The sequence below is a fragment of the Camelus bactrianus genome, chromosome 3, assembly GCF_048773025.1.
Source record: "Camelus bactrianus isolate YW-2024 breed Bactrian camel chromosome 3, ASM4877302v1, whole genome shotgun sequence".
Classification (NCBI taxonomy): Eukaryota; Metazoa; Chordata; class Mammalia; order Artiodactyla; family Camelidae; genus Camelus; species Camelus bactrianus.
In genome coordinates, this window is record NC_133541.1 from 64084521 (window position 1) to 64106265 (window position 21745).

A 21745-nucleotide genomic window follows, 5' to 3' on the forward strand; every position below is an offset into this window, starting at 1 on the left:
CTATTAATAATATTTCAGTATAAATATAACCTTAAAATGGTATCTTGAGATGTTCATCTAAAGATACTCAAGATGGAGAACGAGCAAAGTAAGGGAAGACATGAGCAGAGGGAAGCCTTCTGAGTAGCTACTGCTGTCCTGGGACTAAAGGCGACTTACAGGGCCTGAGTGATGCTGTGTTAGTTACATGAAAGATAGATGAATAAGCTAGGACTGATCTTGTTGAACTGCATATGTTATAAATAATTTTTAAAAATATTTGTTCTAAGCACTAGGCAAGTAATATATATCATTGGGTATACAATTTTACAAAATAAGAGATATATTGAATTTTTAAATTCCCATTATGCTGAAAATATGCCACCATACTACCTTATGGTTTTTAATCCACAAATGGTGAGTTGGATGGGGACTGGACTTCACTAGGATGTCTTGTCATCATTTTCCTTGGCGTCTTTCATCCCTTAGGAGGCTAGACCAGACTTCTTGACTCTATGATAACGGGAGCATTCCAAGAGGGCAAACTCCAATGTCCAGGTGTGTCTGTCAAGTCTCCATTGTCATTCCCTGTGCTGATATCATACTGACAAGTAAGTCAGACTGCCAAAGCTAGTGTCAGTGTTGGAAGGGACCAGAAAAGGGAGTAGGGAATCATGGGGGCCATTACTGTAACAAAATATTACAATAATCTATTGTGGATTAAATGAAATAATGCATAGAAAGTTGTCAGCATATGCCTAATACATAGTAGGCACCCAATAAATGTTAACTGCTATTAAAACTTCGTAATGGTATCCATGATTATATATTTCACAGTCAGTCTCACAAAGGAGCTATTTTACTTACTCCTTACAAACTGGCTTTAACAATATTCCTGTGATCTGCCTGTTCTTACCCAACACCCACCTTGACTCAAGACTTGGTACTTGGATACAACTCTAGAGCAATTTCAGCTTCAAAATGTATCAATAAAAAGTAGATATTTTACTGAAGATTTCCTAGGGAAATAGATAAGAGAATTTACAATAGACCCCACATAGCAAAACTTACTTAAATTCTCCATTAGGATTTGCTATTCTTCAAATTCTTCTGTCCTGCCATCTGCTTTATCTCCTCTCTAAGAAGCCTCCAAATTCCTTCCTTTTGCCTAAACAATTCACTCCTCATTTTCACCAAGTATTATTACTCAGATAAATAAAAGTCTCATTGGTAGCCTAATTAAAATCATATCTTTCTCTTTTCAGATAAGCCTCCAGCCACATCCCACTAACTGATTTGAGAATAGGAAAAAAAAACTCAGAGTTTCAAGTCAAATATGATTTAAGATTAAGAAAAATAAATTTATGAGACTGAAGAAGAAAAATAAATTTAAACAAAGAAATGTTAAGGATTAGAATTCTAATACAATGCAACATGAGTGTTAAAAAAAACAGAAGAACAAGATAGTTTCAATAAAATTATTAGTTCTCATGTCTGACTCTTCCAGCTGACCATAAACAAAGCACTAAGAGAAATGAGCCAACACACACACGTGCGCGCGCGTACACACACACAGACACACACACATGTTCTAAGTGTTTCAGAAGCAACTGTGAACATCAGCAATGTGGGCTTTTTTTCTGAACAGAATAGACCCAGCAGCCTGTGTTGGTAGTACCATGCACAGTGCTTTCTTGAAACTCTCTGGAGTGTTTCCTTTTGTGTTTCTCCTTCCCACTCTCTCTCTGAATTGGAACTGACTGCCTCTGTTGAGTTCTAACTGCAGACCTTCCCTGTAATCCTTGACAAAATCAGACTCACAGTTCCCACTCTCACACCTGCTATTACCCTTTCCTTCAAATACACCATCTATCCTGACAGTAAGTAAACTTACCTGGAGGAGTATTCCTTGCAGAACTGCAGATTGTCTTTCAGATTATCTGAAAGATCAAGTTTTAAGTTCTCCTTTGATACTAAACATAGGTCTTTTCCTTCTTGAACAAGCTTAGAATGTACCTTTTTATTTCAGGTGGAAAACACATCGGAGTGATGATAGGACGCGACGTTTAAGATTATATAGAGAAGCTGTTCTGAAACCTCCTATTTCATCACATCAGTCTGATAGGAAATATAATGTTGCTCAAGAAATGCTATAAAAATGGCCTCTATGTGCTTCTAAGTGAGAAAGATGGTGGCTATTGGAATAAATCCTCTGTTGGTCAAACCCTTTTTCTTTTGAAGGAAAAATAACAACAGAAAAGAGTTGAGAAAGCCTTACCAGATGAGAAAAATTTTTGTGTGAAGCACTATGACTTCTAGACAATCACCACCAGTTTGAGCACTTTGAGGAAGGAATGATTTTTGTTTTATATATCTATGATGGATTTGAAATGAAACAAAGAGCTATTAACAAGACTTCATTCCTAAAAACATTCAATAACTAGATTCTCCATAACAAGATTATCTTGTGAGTGAGATAAACTCCACATTGAACCTTGATAAAATAGCATGGCTGAGAGAGAAATTATAGAGGCAGGGATGTGAACAAGGTGATGTGGGAGATCGAGATAGTCTAGTACATTCCTCGGTACTCATAACTTTGTATTTCTGTGTACTTTTTATGTTCCTTAAAATTACTCAATTCATTTGTATGCCTACTGTAATTATGTCATTTACTCGTATACAAGATGTCAAACTATTTATTTATTTGTATACTGAAAATAATTCTTCTTTCCTCTCACAGTTTCTAGCTAAAAGTTAAATGATATCTCACAGTATCTAGCTAAAAGTAAGTATCATATACTGTGAAGTCTGGGATCTTTATGCAGTTTTACATATATTTTAACAGAAGTTTCACACATAACAAAAGAATCAGTCATCACTGAAGTAATGGGGAAAACGGACACAGATACAGATTTCCACGAAATTGTAATTTGAAGTTAAGAATCTGATCCATTAAGTGCCAGAAATGGCTGCAACTTCACACCATACACAAAAATAAACTCAAAGTGGATTAAAGACTTGAACATAAGACCTGAAACCATAAAATTCCTAGAAAAAACATAGGGAGTAAACTATATAATTTTTGACAATGATTTTTCTTCTGGATTTCATACCAGAAGCAAAAGCAACAAAAGCAAAAATAAACAAGTGGGATCATATCAACCTAAAAAGCTTCTTCACAGCAAAGGAAACTATCAACAAAAAGAAAAGGAAACTTATGGAATGGGAGAAAACATTTGCAAGTCATACATCTGATCAGGAGTTAATATCCAAAATATATAAAGAACCCATACAACTCAACAGTAAAAAAACAAAACAAAACACAAAACCCACAAACAATCTGGGCAGAGGATTTGAGTAGACATTTTTCTAAATAAAACGAACAGATAGCCAACAGGTCCATGAAAAGGTGCTCAACATTACTAATCATCAGGTAAAGGAAAATCAAAGTCACAATGAGATAATACCTCACAGTTGTTAGAATGGCTATTATCAAAAAGAAAAGGAAATAACAAGTGTTGATAAGGATGTACAGAAAAGGAAACCCCTGTGCACTCTTGGGAATATAAATTGGTTGAACCACTATGGAAAACAGAACAGAAGCTCCTCAAAAAATTAAAAATAGAATTACTATATGATCTAGAAATTCCACTTCTGGGTATTTATCCAAAAGAAATGAAAACACTAACTCGAAAAGATATCTGCATTCCCATGTTCAATGCAGCACTATTTATATAATCGCCAAGACATGGAAATAACCTAGTGTCCACCAACGAGTGAATGGATAAAGAAAATATGGCACATGTGGTACACACAATGGAATATTATTCAGTCATAAAAAGTGAATCCTGCCATTTGCAACAATGTGGATGGAACTTGAGGGCATTATGTCAAGTGAAATAAGTTAGAGAAAGACAAAACCGTATGCTCTTATGTATGTGAAATCCATAAAAGCAAACAACAACAACAAAAATGAACTCATAGATACAGGGAACAGGTTGCTAGAGGAAGGGAGTAGGCTCATGACTGGGAGCAATGTGTGAAAATATTTCAACAGGTACAAACTTCTGGTTTTGAGTCCTGGGGATCTAGTGTGTAGCATGGTGACTCTAGTTAATAATACTGTATTGCATATTTGAAAGTTGCTATAAGAGTGTAGATCTTAAAAGTTCTCATCAGAAGAAAATAATTGCAATTGTGTGGTGATGGATGTTAATTAGATTTTTTGTGGTGATCATTTTGCAATATATTGAATCTTTGTGTTGTACACTTGAAACTAACATAATGTTAAATCAATTATGACTCATTTTTTTAAAAGAAGAACTAAATTAAAGGTTATATACTACTAGATTAAGACCAATTATGAGGCTACATTTTCAAAACAGTGTTGTTATAGATGGAGGATAGGCAAAGACACCAGTGGAGTAGAGAAAGCGTATAGACTTAGATCCACACATACGTAACCATCTAATGTAAGGCAAAATTACCACTGCAATGAAACAGAATCTGCAAAGTAAATGATGCCAATCAACATAATCCATTTAGGGAAAAAAGTGTTACATCTGACCTCACATGATACCCCAAAATCAAGTTAGATGGCTCAAAGATCTAAATGGGAAAGGCCAACAGTGAAGTTTTTTAGAAGACAGCATATAAAAATATCTTCCTGACCTTAGAATAGGCAAAAACTTCTTTATTGGGACATCCACTATGAAAACACTAACCCTAAAGAAAAAGCCTAAGTTGAACTGCATTAAATTAAGGTATTATTTTCATTTAAAAATAGAAAATGCAAGGCATAGAATGGGAAAAGTGTTTTTTGCAATACATACCCATGAGATAAGACTTGTATACAATACACATGCACAATAAAAAAAAGCTCCTACAATAAGAAATGACAGACAACTCTAAAAAAATAGACAAAAGACTTGAAAAATCCTTCATGTAAGAGCATATGTGAATTGCTAGTGTGCATATGAAATGGTGATCAACTTAACTACTTCTCAGCAAAGTGCAAACTAACACCAGTGAACGACCAATGAACACCCACAAGAATGGTTAAAACAAACAACTGACGGACAGTACTGAGTATTAAGGAGAACACAGAACAATTGGAACTCTCATTAAATGCTGGCAGAAGTACAAATTGGCCCAAATACTTTAGAAAACTTATTGACAGTATCTACTAGAGCATTGACTATGATCATTTTTTAAAAATGGTTGTAACAATATATGGTGTATACAAAAGAGTTTGCAAAAACAATATCATTAAGTCAATGTAAATATTTTAATGATATTGATTAGCTTTTAGAATTTAGAGATGACATGGAAATCTCAAAAATTCTACAAAAGAGAGGAAAGTATAATAAACTAAATATAATCTACAATATCTGTTAACATCTTAAAATACTTCTGAGATTTTTTCCCAAGTGGAAAAATATGCTATTATAATGTTTAATTTTTAAACTGAGACCATACTCTAACTATACATGTGGTGATGTACCTGGCTTTTATCACTTTTATATTCTTTATAAATAATTTCATATTATTCCTTATTTTGGATATTTGTAAAATAGACATAAAATATGAATAACAAATATGAGTGGAGTTACTCAAGAATAGAAACAATTTAAAACTATGAGACATTTTATAAAATCATATTTGTTAACTTTACAATTTTTATGCCACCCAGCAATGTATGATAGCATGTTCATAGTACCCTGACCGCAAATACTACAAAATTGTTAGCTGTAAATTTTTATTTGCATTATTTTTTCTCAGAAATGAGGCTTTTATCTTTTGAGAATGATCATTGTTTAATTTGCTCATTGGTGGTTTATATTTTTTTGTAAATGACCAGAGAGAGTCCCTTACAAATTACAGATGTTAATCTTTCCTGTGATACTGCATATAAATTTTATAGTTATATTTCTCAATTTGTTGTCCATTTAAAATTTTTAATGTAACATAATTGAAGTGGTTTATTACTGTGTCACTTACCTTAGAAGGGATGAAAGTGTCTCCAAAACCCCCTGTTATGCTCAGAAGGTTAGTGTGGAGCACCATGCTTTGCAGCCTCTCACACTTGTACTCACCGATCTGCAGCCTCACTCTGATGACACGAGGATCCTCCTTCCGGTTTCTGGCCAGATGAGCGTGCGGGTCTGTGGTAAAGGGCTGCAGCTTCCCCTGCATGTCTCCCCTGCGGTAGCTGGAAACAGAGAGAGTGATACTGGTTCCAGTTCATTGTAGTGGATCCCTTCTCTGCAGAGGATGTGGATTCAGTGCATTAGCTCAGGTAGTTGGGAATAACTGGAGAAGTTTGATTTATTGGCTGGAACCAAGAACCAAATGTGGTTTATACTAAATAAACTTGAACTACCAGGATATTTTTGGTACAACAGAAGAGAAAACATACCGATACTGGAATGTTAGATTAGGAAATCCGGATCACCAATTGCGTAAGCATGTTCACTTGGAGGGTCTCGGAGTTGGTCTCTCCACCAACACTATGGGGAAAGCACTTGTTAGGAGAGCAACAGCATCCTTGAAGATCTCAGTGCTGGCTAAGAACTGTAGATCAGAACTGCTATCATCAAACTGAGCTCCCCCAAATACAATGGAGATGAGCAGCTTGTGGTTGGCTGGGGTAAAGGGCCAGCATTTAATTACCAAACACAAGGCCAGTACATTCACCAGAGTGAGAAGCAGAGCCAAGTATAATCTTTGGCATTGGCTAGTTGACCACAGCATCCCTAAAGCTGACGTAGGTTGTCAGCTTACTAAAATCTCACTTGATTTGTCTAAATGGAAAAACACCAGATCTGGTGAACAGGAATCCGAATTGAATCACAACATGAAAATTCATGCCTCTTCACCCGTTCCAGAATTTGTCAGTTCATAAGCCCAAAGACCCCTGAACAAAGGTCAGGTACTCTTGTAGAAGACGTTATTACATAGCTAAATTTTTATACTGTACTTTTCTTCTTCTAACTTTCCCAAAGGTATCTGATGCCATTTACCAGCATGGCTGTGCTTTGAGGAAGAGGAAATAAAAAGACTTCTCAGGGATTACTGAACATTGGCTCTCAATTGACACTAATTTCTAGAAACTCACAGGGCTCACATTCGCCTTACAACGGGCCCAGCAGCTCTCACCCCACTACTTTGCCCATTTCCGCATTTCCAGAATGCATAACTGGAATTGAGATATTCACCAACTCCCATTTCAGTCCTCTGACCTGGGGAGGCTGTGCTACTATAATAGAAAAGGCTAAATGAATGTCACCAGAATTGCGTCTGTTTACCAAAATAGTCAACTAAAAGTAACAATACATTCCTAGAAGGATTACAGAGATCAATGTCATCACCAAGGAACTGAGGGTACAAGGATGGTGATTCTTAAGTCATAACCCTTCAGCCCACCTATTCGGCTGGTGCATGTAAAATGGGTTTCAGGGAATTACAGTGGATTATTGTAAATTTAATCAAATGTTGACTCCAATTACAGCTGCTTTTCAAGTATCATTTTATTGCTGGAGCATATCAACACATCTTTTAATACCTGGTTTACCAAATAATTTTTCCCTATACCTCTAGTAAAAACTGTTAGAAGTAGTTTGCTTTCAGCTGGCAGGACCATCAACACACATTCACTCTTTTACTCCAGGGCTACATTATTTCTCCACCCCTATATCATCATCTAGCCTGTAGGGACTGTAATCACCTCTCCAATCCATGGGAAATTACAACTGTATGTGACACTGATGACATTGCGTTGACTGCACCTGGTGAAAAGGAGGTAGCAATGTGGTGGTTTGGTAAGACACTTGCATACCAGAGGACCTGAAATAAATCCTACAAAGGTTCAGGGACCTGCAGTCTCAGTGTCTTGGTGAGTACTTGGTGTCTTCTTTTCATAGTGAAAAGCAGCTTGCTCTTGGTCCCACTAAGTAACAGGCATGCTGCCTGGTGGGCTTTCATAAATTTTTAAGGAAATATGTACTCCATTTGGTGGACTAATTTTAGTCATCTGTCAAGTATTCCGAAAGACTGCCAGTTTTGAGTGGACCCAGAGTAAGAGAAGGCTCTGCTATAGTTGCAGGCTAACGCGTAATCCACTCTGCTCGCTGGGCTGTCTGACCCCACAGATTAAGTGATCCTTGAAGTATCTGCGACAGACAGGGCATTGTAAAGAGTCTTCTGGTGGGCCTCTCTACGTAAATAACACTGCAGACTTCTAGGGTTTGACAGCAATGCTATGTCACCCTCTGCAAATAACTCTTCATCTTTTGAGAAACAGCTTCTGGTCTGAGACCGGGTTACAGGAGAGACTGAATGTATTGCCATGACTAACCCCATATCACTCACTGCTTTATGCTTCGCAGACGGCAGCTTGCCAGTGTGAGTCAGACACCAGCTTAACGCATCCTCTGAGCTCCAGGAGATACACATCAGAGTTCTCTAAGTGGACCAATTAGAACTCCCTTTCCTAGGTTTTAAGTAGAAGAAAATTACCCTGTAGCAAAGTGGTAGGAAAAAGAGTATGTGTTAGGGAGGAGCAAGGGAGGAGTAAGGGGAGAAGGAGGTGGAGACGGAAACACCCACAGCTTCCTAAACAACCCTCTTCTACTATCCGCCCTGCAACCATGTTATAGCCTCAATCTGGATGAGTAACCAAGAAGTGCCTGGAAAATGCTCTAATGTGCCATGAAGATCCTTCTTCAGGAATGAAGGACTTATTTTCCTGTTTTCTGGGACCATAGTCAGCTGACAGGCCTCTCTATCACCCTTCTTTATGAACTGGCCTCATCTGAAGAGAGGTGACTTGCCCAAGTTCATGTCCCCTGGGAAAAATAAGATAGAGAAGAAGGAATAACAATAAAAATAGCAGATTGTAACATTTATTGTACATTTGCTATTTTAGGCACTTTGCAGATATTTAATTCCTAAAGTATTTCTATGAAGTAAACGTTTGTATCATCTTCCATATTTTATTAAGGACTTCAAGATAACTTAATATAACTAAATATACATCTCTATCATCTATCTATCTAAATTACTCAATTTTTCATCTCCTACCTACTACTAGAGTGACAACTCCACTCTATACACTCAGTGACAGGTGCCAGTAATTGTGTTGAGTAAATAAATGAATACATTAGCTAATTTTGTTTACTTTAGTATACTTTTTCCATCTGCTATTTTTAAATTTGTTTTTACAAAATTGAGATTATGAATCATACACATGTCCAGCCTGCCTTTTATTATGCAAGAAACATTCTTTATTGTCACTAAGTATTCTTCAAAAGCTTGACTTTTTAATTACTGGATAATATTCTATAACATGAATTAACCACTTTTAATATCCAGTTCCTAATTGTTGATCACTCAGACCATCTAATATTATAAATTATAGTGTAATAAATACCTATACTTTTTAAATCTTTTATCTTTAGTTCTTAATTCCTAAGAATTAGTAGCATCAATATTTTTAAAAAATGTCTGTGCATATTGACAAGTTGTCATCTAGATATTTTGTACCAAATGAGTAGTGAATGAGAATATATCTTTCATTTTACTTCAGCCACACCGGTATTAGAATTTTTAAACAAATTACAAATTCATTTTCTTAAAGAGGAGTTTCCTTCTTTTGGTTTCATATTTTCAAACACTATTAATTTAAAGCCATGACAAAGAATTTGTGCAGATCAATTTGTTCTTGGAAATACTCTTTACTTTGGATTTTGCAAGTGAGAATTGACCAAGAGTTCCCGTCCCTGGGTTCAAGGCAATCTTCTTGAATCTTGCAGAGTAATTCAGCTTATTACTGTTGCAGGAAGAGAAGAAACTGTAACTAGCAACCTGGGCAGGTGATTTGTTGAGAAGTTGGGAGAGGTAGTATAACTCATAGGAAATATTCTACCCCCACCTCACATCTGTCCAGGATTTGTTACTGAGTTTTTTCTTCTACTAACACTCCATTTCACTATGAGATTCTTTTGTTCCGATCTTGACTGAACCTGCCATCTCCCTGCCATTGCACCCACACTGAGCTTTATCTATCACCCTCTGTTCTTGAAAGCTCAGGCCTCACATTCTTGTCCCTGCAAAACTAGGTTCTAATAATCATGACGCATCCTATCTATTTACACTAACCTCCAGCTTTCCTTCCATGGCTAACTCCCACATTGGACACCTCTACATCTACTTCTCCTTTAGGTTCCAGTTCCTCATTTGCCCTGTGCTGGAATTTGTCCTTATTTCCCACTGACTTTCCATAATCAACCACTTGGAATTCTTTGACCCACTATTCACTCAGCTCTGTGTCAAGATTCAACTACTCACAATTATTAACAATTCTCGCTTATACTAAGGTAAGGAAACTCAGGTACAGTATATCTAGAATCCCTGAGTGAAAAGTTAAAGAAAATATTATTCTGTATCTGGGTTAGGTACGACTGACAGATTACCAAGAGGCTTGTTCTACTGGGGTCAAGTTATTTTCAGTTAGATAGGTAATACCTAATCTATTTGCACAGTTTACATAACATAAAAGAACAGAATATTGCTGTTCTTCATATATAATGAGACTGATTTTTTAATAGGCTTGAAAATGACATAATAGCTGAACAATCATTGTAAGAAAGAACTTCCTTTTAGTAAAGATTTTCAGATATGTAGATGTTTTCAAATGAGATAAGATTATTCAAATATATGCATCTAAATCGAAAGCAAGGCAAGGCAAGGCAAGGCAAGGCAAGGCAAGGGAAAGATGGCAAACTGCTCAATATCCGAGATACTTGAAGAGCAATCAGACTTAGAGCCAGAGGGTTGGTCTTAATAACTTTGAAGTCTTCTTGAACAGAATTCTACATTTAAAATTCTATTCTCTGTGTTTACTTTTCTCACAGACCCAGTGAACCTGGCAAGCCTACTGTAACTACAAATTACAATTTGGAGCTGGAACAAAATGGTGAAATGCAGACACACCTAGGCAGCAGGCGGCCCTTCTGGCAGTCTGTCCTATTGTGTTTTTCTTTAAGATTTCTAATCCAATTGCATATTTAAGAAACTTAAACATTTTTAAAACTGAAAAAACTCAAGAGAAAAATGTTGCGTTTTTAATTTCTTTTATGGAGACTTGGTATCTCCAAAAGAAAAGCAAAACTCTCCTGCCAAAAGAAGATGTTTTTGTTGTATTTTAGTTTTATCGTTACACGTGGGTGGGAGGATGGAAGGAACCCAACATGTTTCCTGCTGTCATTATTTCCTTTTTTTATACTTTTGTTTTAAATGCTGTCACTGAGTTCAGGGGCCAGGAGAGGGAGACGTTAATATGGAAAGCATAGCACTTTTTTTTTTTTTTTTTTTTTTTTTGGCGGGGGAGCAGTTCTTCTGTTCTTAGTTCAATTTCTACCAGGTTAGACTCGGGAGTACTCCTGAGGAGGCCATGGGACTGAGGGCTGTAAAAGTCAAGAATCTTTGTTTTCAGTGATAATCTTGTAACAAATGGGAGCCAGGTGTGCAATATTTGAATTGGCTGCCTTTCAGAGTTTTTATTTATTTTTCTTTAGGTATGCAACAGCTAGACAGACTAAAATGAAAATGCAATCTTGTAGTGTCTATTTTGGGTGGTGTTTGAAATGGTTGAGTAATTACAACAAATTATAAGGAAAATATGAATAAAAATGCAAGCCCGTGAGACAACACAGGAACTCTGGAGCTCTCCCAAATACAATAAGCCTTTCTTCCTCAACTATTGGGATCAAATGATGTCACTCTTTTTGCTAGTCTGAGGCCACCCATCTGGTTTAAACACCTTTAGACATACATTATAAAGGGTCATTGATGGTACTTACGAATTATAGTCAAAGAGGTGGGAGAGACCTAGAAATGACCTGGCCAACCTCTTCGTCTGACTACTCAAAGCACTTAGCCCAGTTCAATGGTAAAACTGAAATTAGTGATTAGTACTTCCACTTCCCAGCTCAGTCAGCACTTTTCTCTTTACAACACTCTTGTTTTCACTTCATAAGGTGATGATCAGTAATTGATAGGAAAACAAATCTTTAAGTAAGCACAGAAGAATCAGTATTTACATCAATTCCTAACACCTTCCATTTCTCAAAAGATCAAAACTTGTAGAGGAGGACTTGTTTGGAAAGCATCTATTTCCCCATTTTATTGCTGCACCCTGATTTCTGTTGGATAAAATCCCCACCCATTTGCTTCACCCAGGGCTGACCATATTCACAATTCCATCCCAATAAGAATGCCAGGTGGTCTGGCCCACCACTGGGCCATGCCACTGTCCCCAAAACAAACCAGCATGACATAACTGCAGCACTTCTGCAGATACACCTTTATGCAGGTGCTCTCTTAGTGCTATGGTTGCTGACAGGCCATAGTTGAGATGCACTGCTGCTGGAAAATACTATGGGAGCAAGAGAAAGCATCTGAAAATGGGAGATATCCAGTGAAAGATAGAGTTCAGAGACATACACAGAAATAGGTAGGACAAGGACACTGTTTCAAGAGTTGCCAAATTACATAAGAGTTCAAAGAAGTGTTAGTGTTGTATAGATTCTAATTTATTACACATTTTTCTGGACTCCCATAGTAAAGTACATTTTTTGTGTATTAGACTAGCCCTCCCAAACCATCATTTAGAAAACAAATGAGGTAGAAAATAAAGATGTAAGTCCCTTTGGATTGACTTTTTTTTTTCTTCTACTCCCGTTGAATTCTTAATGTTAAAATATTTTTAAAGAGTTATTCTGAACAAGTTATTCTGAACAAAGAGATATTCTAAGATGTCACAGAAGGGGATATTTGAGAACTAGAATAATTGCATAAGAAATGGAAATAAAATCATGTTTGGACATTTTTAACATTCCAACTTTGTATTACACTTAGAGATGAGGATGATGAGTACAAATTCAATATGGAATTAATGTCGTCTTATTACAAATGTGTGTATTCACAGGAACATAAAGCAGTCCTGTATTTCTTGAGAACAATAATTTTGAGTCGTGTATGAAAGTAGTCTTAAACACTTTTGAGTAGACGTTCTTGTCCTGTCCTTTTAGCAAATATCCATTCTTTATATGCCTGAACTATGTTCTTTTTTGTTTTCCCGTTATTGACACAGTATGGACCAAGATCATAAAAGAGATAATTTAAGGGTGACTTCATACCTGAAAAGTTGAAATCATTGGTTTCCCCTTACAGAAGACTCCCTGGGGAACATAATACAGGGAATCATGGGCAATTTACTACCAGTTGTGATATGTATCTGTCTGATATGAAAAATCAATGGTTTCTCTTCTTTAAAAAAAATGGCCTCCCTGGGGACCAGAGAGTAGGAAGGTCAGAACAGCTTTCCAGTTTGCATGCTTAGCTGTTTGCTTTCTAATAGCAAACAGTTCTTCAAGTAATGACACTTTGGTCTCTGGTGTAGTGGATGCAGCCATGTGTGCTCTGCCACGTCTACCACTGTGCCGCTATTATGTAGAAGTTCTGACTTAGAAGAGAGACAGAGGGTTTTCAAGATGAAATTGTAGCCCATTCACCTGCCACTCCCTCATTTAGACTTTATGTGTATGATACTCCTCGACTCCCCACCCCAGCCTTCAGAGAGGGAGAATCTTTGTCACATTTGTACATAATACTTAGGGCCCTGATTTTTTTTCTTTTTCCTATGGCATTTCTTTTACCAAGAATTTAGGACATATAGCATACCAGCACAGTGATATATTAGTGACCTGTATATTTATACTGGGCCAAATAGATTACCTTAGCTCCAAGTCTGATTAGGATATTTGTAAACATTATCTCAGAAGGTGCTGATGTGTGTGTGTGTGCGTGTGTGTGTGTGTGTCTAGAGAGAGGAAGAGAAAGGAATACACACATCAGCATATGTTCAACCAAAATAAATTTTGGTTTTAGAACTGGCTTTTTAAAAATATTTTGTTAACCCCTTAAGTGTAATTGCAGACAACCTGAAACATTTCAAAGACACTGGGACACATAAGATAAACTACTGGGACTTACTATCAAATATATATTACTTTTTTTAGAAAGTTAGGAATCAGAATTGTAGTGCCTTCATTAAATTCCTTGCATTCAATAAAGCTATATGGCCTTTACAGTAAAAATAAATGCCCTGTTTCTACAATCTTATTTGAGAAATGTGATAGGAAGGTATGTGGGTAGGATATATGCATCTCCCATATTACTGTTAACATTCAGATTCTATTCCCAAAATTTAGGAAATTTCAAGTATTAAGAAACAAGAAAAAAATTTTTGAAATTCTTGTGAACGTATTTCATGAAATTTACCACAATATTTGGCAGTATTGACTAGGATCCTAAATTTTGTATTCATTTGACAAAGCTGAATATATCACATTCCCTGACTTCAAACTATAAAGCTACAGTAATCAGAACAGTATGGTAATGGCACAAAAACAGATACATAGATCAACGGAACTGGATAGAGAGCCCAGAAATAAACCCACACACTTACATCAATTAATCTATAATAAAGGAGGCAAAAATATATACAATGGAGAAAAGACAGTCTTTCAAAAAGTGGTGCTGGGAAAACTTTACAGCTACACGTAAAGGAATGAATAAACTCAAAATGGGTTAAAGACCTAAATATACTACCATATATCATAATACTCCTAGAAGGCAACATAGGCAGAACACTCTTTGACATAAATTGCAGCAATATTTTCTTGGATCTCCTGAAGTAAAGGGAATAAAAGCAAAAATAAACAAATGGGACCTAATTAAACTTAAAAGCTTTTGCACAGCAAAAGAAATCAAGAACACAAAAAGACAACCAGCTGTATGGGAAAAACATTTGCAAATGATATGACTGATAAGGAATTAATATCCAGCATATGTAAATAGCTTATACAACTCAATATTGAAAAAAACAAACAAACTAATTTAAAAATGGGCTGAAGAACTGGAATAGACATTTTTCCAAAGAGGAAATGCAGATGGCCAATAGGCACATGAAAAGATGCTCAACATCACTAATCCGCAGAGAAATGCAAATCAAAACTATCATGAATTATCACCTCACACCTGTCATAATGGCTATCATCAAAAAGAACACAAAAAACAAATGTTGGCAAGTATATGGAAAAAAGGAAACCATCCTACACTGTTGGTGGGAATGTAAATTGGTACAGCTACCACTGAAAACAGTATGGAGATTTCCCAAAAAGCTAAAAATTGAGCTTCCATATGACCCAGCAACTTCACTCTTGGGTATGTAGCTGGAAAAAAAACAAAACAAAACCTCATTTGAAAAGATACATGTACTTCAATGTTTACATCAGCATTATTTACAATTGCCAAAATATGGAAGCAAACCAAGTGTCCATTAACAGGTGAATGGATAAAGACGATGTGGCATATACATACAGTGGAGTATTACTTAGCCAAAAGAAAAAAGAACAAAATTTTGACATTTGTAACAACATGGATGGACCTAGAGGGCCTTATGTTAAGTGAAATAAGTCAGAGAAAGAAAGCAAATACTGTAAGATCTCACTTATATGTGGAATCTGAAAAATACAAGTTCAATATATAACAAAAAAGAAACAGACTCATATATAGACAACAAACCAGTGGTAATCAGTGGGGAGAAGGTGGGGAAGAGGAGCAGTATTGGGATATAAGTAGGGGAGTGAGACGTACAAACTATTAGGCATAAAATAAGCTATAAGGATGTATCATACAACACAGGGATTATAGCCAATATTTTTAATAACTATAAATTAATATAGCCTTTAAAACTGCTAGTCACTATATTACCTGTAACCCATATAATATTGTATGGCATCTATACTTCAATTTAAAAAAGCAAGGAAAGTTTGAGAAATTGTCACAACTCAGAGTAGTCTACAGAGACATGGAGACTAAACATAATATGGCATCCTGGAGAGGATCCTGAAGCAGAAAAATGTCTTTAGGTAAAAACTCAGAAAATCTAAGTGAAGTATACACTTTAGTTAATAATGATCTGTCATAGTTGCTCCATAATTGTAATACATGTACCATACTACTATAAAACACTAATAATAGGGGAAATTAGGTGTAGGTACACGGGAATTCTTGACTATCTTCACAACTTTCTTATAAATCAACTGCCAGTCTAAATTTTAAAAGTCATTTAAGAATTAACTTTAACCTATATATAATAAACAACTGTATAGCTCAGGGAACTATATTCAATATCTGGTAATCTATAAGGAAAAATAAAATGAAAACGAATATATGTATATGTAACTGAAACATGCTCAACACCAGAAACTGATACACTGTAAACTGACTATACTTCAATAAAAAAAAAAAGTAAAATAAATAATTGACTTCATCATGGAAAGATAATAAATTTTTATCTTTGAAAACTTTCTATCCAGAGAACCTATGAAATTACTTTCTTTTACTCCCAACCTTCTTCTTTAGTATAAACAGAACCTTCAGCAACCTGGTGTTTGCCTTGCTCACTCCCACATTTATTCTTTGTCTATGTCGTTCTTATCTCCAGGAATGTCCTAGTCTTTCCTCTTGACTGCCTAAACCTCCTCCAGTGAGCACTTAAAATCCTCCTTCTAGGAGACTTTCCGTATTCTTTTTGAATATTGCTACTCAAGAAAACATGAGGGACTTTTAATCCTTACCCCAAAATTTAGCACAGAAATACTTAAGTACTTCTATGGCCCATTATGTGTTTGTACATGTCTCAATTCTCCAAAATGTAAACATGCACTGTGTTAACTTATCCCATATTCTGCATGGCAAGTAAATCAAGCTTTTTTTTTTTTTTTTTTTTTTTTGCTAAATAGATAATATTTATTGATTTTATGATGTAAACAGGCAAATAAACATGTCAGAAAGTGAATACATTTTTCCACTATGCTATTTTGTTTGAAGATAAAGGCAGGTTTTTAATGACAAACACTTATAAGATTACAACATTAAAGCAAAAAAGTGGAAGAAAATTGAAAATAAGCATTTCTTCTACATTTCTCACTCTTAGGAAGAGAAGAATTAAGAAGACCAAAGAGAGACGACAGCAAATTTCAAGGAAAAATTCATGATGTCTTTGTTCTTTTATAAAAGAGTATCAACAAGTAATATTTATAGATAATAAGAAAAAGGATATATTTCACCTATTTATAATTTTACTAAATATATGTTCTTACTTGTTTTAATAGAGATTTCGCATACAGCAAAGGATTAAGTTCTTAAGACAACAAAGTACTTTTTCTGCACTGCATTATACTTACTGAGAAGGAAACTTTTTAGAAAGAATTTTAAAAGGAACTAAACTTGCATCATGTGGCAAGAGGACACATTGTTCTCAATATCTGTTTTGAATTTCTTTCATGCTTAATAAATAAAATAGCTGGGCACATGGATTCTCAGATTATATTTCTAAGTGATCATAAGGACTTAGTTTGGCTGTGAGATTACATTATGTCCAATAAGATGTAAGTAGGAAATTTTATAGCAGCTTCCAAGAATCTTCCTTAAAGAAAGATCGTGGGTACATGTTCTTTGTCCCTTTTTGTCATTCTTCCCAATTTGTAATTATTCAATCATTGATGAAGGACATTTTCTTTTTTTCTCATTAGTAATCACAATTTTTTTTTTTTAGTTTTGCCAACAGTCCAAATTGTCAGCTGCTATTTTAGATTTTTAAATAAGAGATAAATTTTGATCAAAATTGGAGGATTTGAAAGAAGACAACTACTAACTAAATAATTTGTTTGAAACCTAATCCATAGATTAGGTTAACCTAATCAGTTGCACTGAAAAACTGGAGAAATATTGAAAATAATGTGTGTGAGGATCTGCTTGTGGAAAGTAGTATAGAAGTACAGGAGCAATTGAACTTTTCCATAAGAAAATCCTATTAAATTGAATCCACTTTTGGCACATGGTTTAAAGGACTCAGCTAGTAGTAAGATCCACTTTGCAAAGGAAGTGGGGATTTATTTTAGTTTGACCAATTTTTAAAACAGCTTGGATATGCATTATTATCTCTATTTACAAAAAAAAAGATATTGAAGTTTCTGGAGGTTAAAAAAATTATCTTAAGTCAATCAGGTCATAAATGGTGGAGCCTGGGTTTGGACATAGGTGGTCTCTGAGTTCTTACATTATGTTATCATGCTCCCAGTAAAGGAAATGTTACTGTCTTGGCTGGCGCTTTTGTTATTGTTTGAACCTGTGTATATCTGAAGGAAAGATTCCTTTAGAGAAGAAAACAAGGAAAAGGCCAAAGTTGTTTCTATTCAGTGGACAGATCAAGGAGAGTTTGACAAAGTTCATACCACTTATTTTGAAAAGGCACATTGCTTTCTCCTTGTTATTTTCATGTTAAATGAATAATACTCATTGGTATGTAGAAATAATAGCATTTCATTTCTACTCATAGTCATCTATTCAGTATTCTCAATCTGAGTCTCTTTTAGTAATGTAGTGGATTTCCTTTTATTGTCTAAAACAGAGATTTAAGTCTAAAGATATTTGCTAAGTCAGGTTATGAGTATCTGGATACTATGTCCATTTGGTTGGAAAGAAAAAGATTGAAAGATCTTGATTTAGTTAAGTTTGTGATTCTAATTTTAGTAAGAATTCTTGAACTAAGTGCTTGAATAAATTTAGTGAAATGTGTTTCATAGATACCAGGAACATCAAACTTTTAGAAGTCACTTTGCTTCTTGGCAAATTTTGTTCCTTTAAAGTATTTCAAACACCCAATAAAAGAGGCTCCTTTTCCATTAGTACATTCATAGACAACAATACTTGGATAGATTAAGTGAAATAAATCTGAAACACATGTATCACGTTACTTTTAAAATAAACATGAGTTTAAAAATTATTGGGCAAGTGTCTAGCAAAATGGGTTATTCTACAACCAAACATTTGAAAAATGGATTAATACATTTCAGAAACTTTAAGGAAAAGAAAATAAACAGAAAACTGTTTTATAATTAAAGCAGAACAAAAGGTATATTAATTTAAATAATTTGTACTTTGTTGTATTTCAGAATTCTCTCTGGTTTGGCTCAGCTAAAAATATTTTATGTAAATCAATAATGTCACAAATAAGTAACTGTTTATTGCTCTTTCTTTATGTATAAAATAGGACAACATCCTCTTGACACATCTTATAAGATTCTTCATAATCTGACACTTGCAATCTTACCTCTTGTAACAGAGTAAAGGAAAAGGACAGAGTATGTTTTGATCACACAGCTTGAAGTGTGATCTAAGCTATTTGAAGGTAGTGACTATATCAGTGCTCTGTATAGTTCCTGGCACTTAGTAGGCAACTAATACATTTCTGTTTAACTAATTGGGATCACCCAAGAGTCATAAATATGGGATTTTAAATGAGATAAGGGAATTGAGTGCCAGTGAAATGAAGTGATTTCCCTCTAAGATCATGATCAAGATGTGAATCCATGATTTCCTAATTCCCTACCTCCCATAAATATCCACCTCAATCTCTGAATGAAGTTTCAGGAATATGAAAGTTAAAGGGTAGCCTACAAAAATGTCTTAATCCCTATCCATTCATTGGAAACAGAAATGTGAAAAGAGCAGAAAGATGGGGGGTGGGGAGTTAGGTTAGAAGATGTTCAAATGATTAGAATTCCAAGGAAGCCATATCATCTCATTCATTAGATGAGTCATTTAGTTGTTTTCAAAACATCACTAGAATTTTCTTAATATAGATTTGCCTTTGAGTTATGATACTTACAAATCAGATCATTTCTCTGTTGATTTTTTTTTATAGTGGATGACCTCACAAAGCAAAGCAACTCAAAACTTTCAGGGTGAGATATACTTCAGACTTTATATAATGCCTCAATCCTTTCTCACATGAATATCTTAAAATAAATACGATTTACAGTTGAGCTTTAGGGTATAATACAAGAAAAGTATTCTTTTCTAACAAATTAATACAACTTTAGTAATATCATTTCTTTAAAATTATTCAAATTTTGATTCCATTATAATTTAAGCACAATCATATAGGAAATCTACAGGTGATCATTTTTCATGAAGCATCTAGATTTTTTTTTTCTTCAGAACTTTTGACCATTTCATCCTATTTAAATCTGTCCAAGGAAATGGAAAATACGGCATGAACTGTTTACTGATTTAGAAAATTCTGGTAATGTTTAATTCAATCTTATCCATGAATAAATGTTATCAATGAATAACTTTTATCTAGGATTAATTATATTTTCAACTTTGATTTTTTTTCATTAGATCACCATATAAAGTGATTTGAGCAATAGTGGAGTCTACATCTTGATTTGTACTGAACAGAATGAGATCTTACAGAGTTCAATTTCCATATAAAGATTCACTGCAATACTTAGTCCCCAAACTGAGACTCAGCTGATCCCAGACTTTAGATTAACATGAAGGCAAGATTTAGAATTTGCAACCAATGGGAAAGCAATGTATTAGTAAGATTGCAATGCTGGTATTTGCTACCAAATAGTGATTGTACTTATGACTGTTATACAACTATTAATAAGGGCATTGGAAATTTCTATGATAAAGGATAAAATTTCCCATTTAGGAGGTGTCTGAAATTTCTAGTCCTATACACCTTCCTAGTCATCTTTCAAAAATCAACTCCCTCTCATCTTCTTTGCAAAATATTATCTCCTTTCCCAGCATCAAGATAAAGTTATCTACTCTCTCCTCCCAGAACTCATTCCATAATTATATAATTACATTTATTCATAATAGACTGTGTTGTGATTATCTAGTTTTATGACTTTTCCCCTGAATAATAAATAAATTATGGGAGGAAAGATACTGGGACTTACTCATTTTGTATCCCTAACACTTGCTGCAGTACTTACTATATGAAATAATGGTTTATAGGTTTTTTGACTATAAATATTATAGTCATCCTTCACACAATACTCTCTTTCATATTCAGCCTGTCATCAAATAATATGGACTTTGTTGTAGATACACATTGAGAGTTGATGACCTTGTACCATCCCCACTGCAACCATACTGGCTCAAGTCACTATCATGTCTTCCTGAATTATTACAATTATATCCTGACTTCTTTCCATGATTCTATATTTGCCTACCAACACTGATCCCACAATCCACTTGTCCCAATCATCTATACCTAACACAGCAGTTCAGTGATCTTTGTTTTGCAGTTGGAAAACTTTAGGCAAAAATAATACCTCAAGTAAATTGGGAGATAGACCACATATCTTTGGGAATTGCAGCTTTAGGGGGAAGAGTTCGAGAACAGTAATACGTTGGTTATTATTGCCTGAAATTGGTAAACTATAAGAGCAAGTTGAGCTCAGTAATGGACTGGCTGATTCTCCAGCAGATATGAAAGGAACAGAAACAAGTCTGTGGTCTTGTGGACTTCAGCAGACTAGCTGCTTCTACACTCCAAATGGCAGGTGATAAGTTCAAAAGTGGCCCAGCCTCACCAAAAATTTCAGTTGAACAAAATGACATGGGTAAATTATAAGATTAAAAGTATAATTCCAAGCTGAACTTCTCAGTTAAATAAATGGACCAAGGGCAAAAATCAGATCAAGGGTGGTGACCTTCCCACTTTTGTTCCAGATAGCCTCATGTCAGCCACCATCAAATTGAGAGAGAGGATGAGGCAAAAGGATGGATGTGGTTAATGAATTTTGTATCTTAATAAAAGCAAATTTAT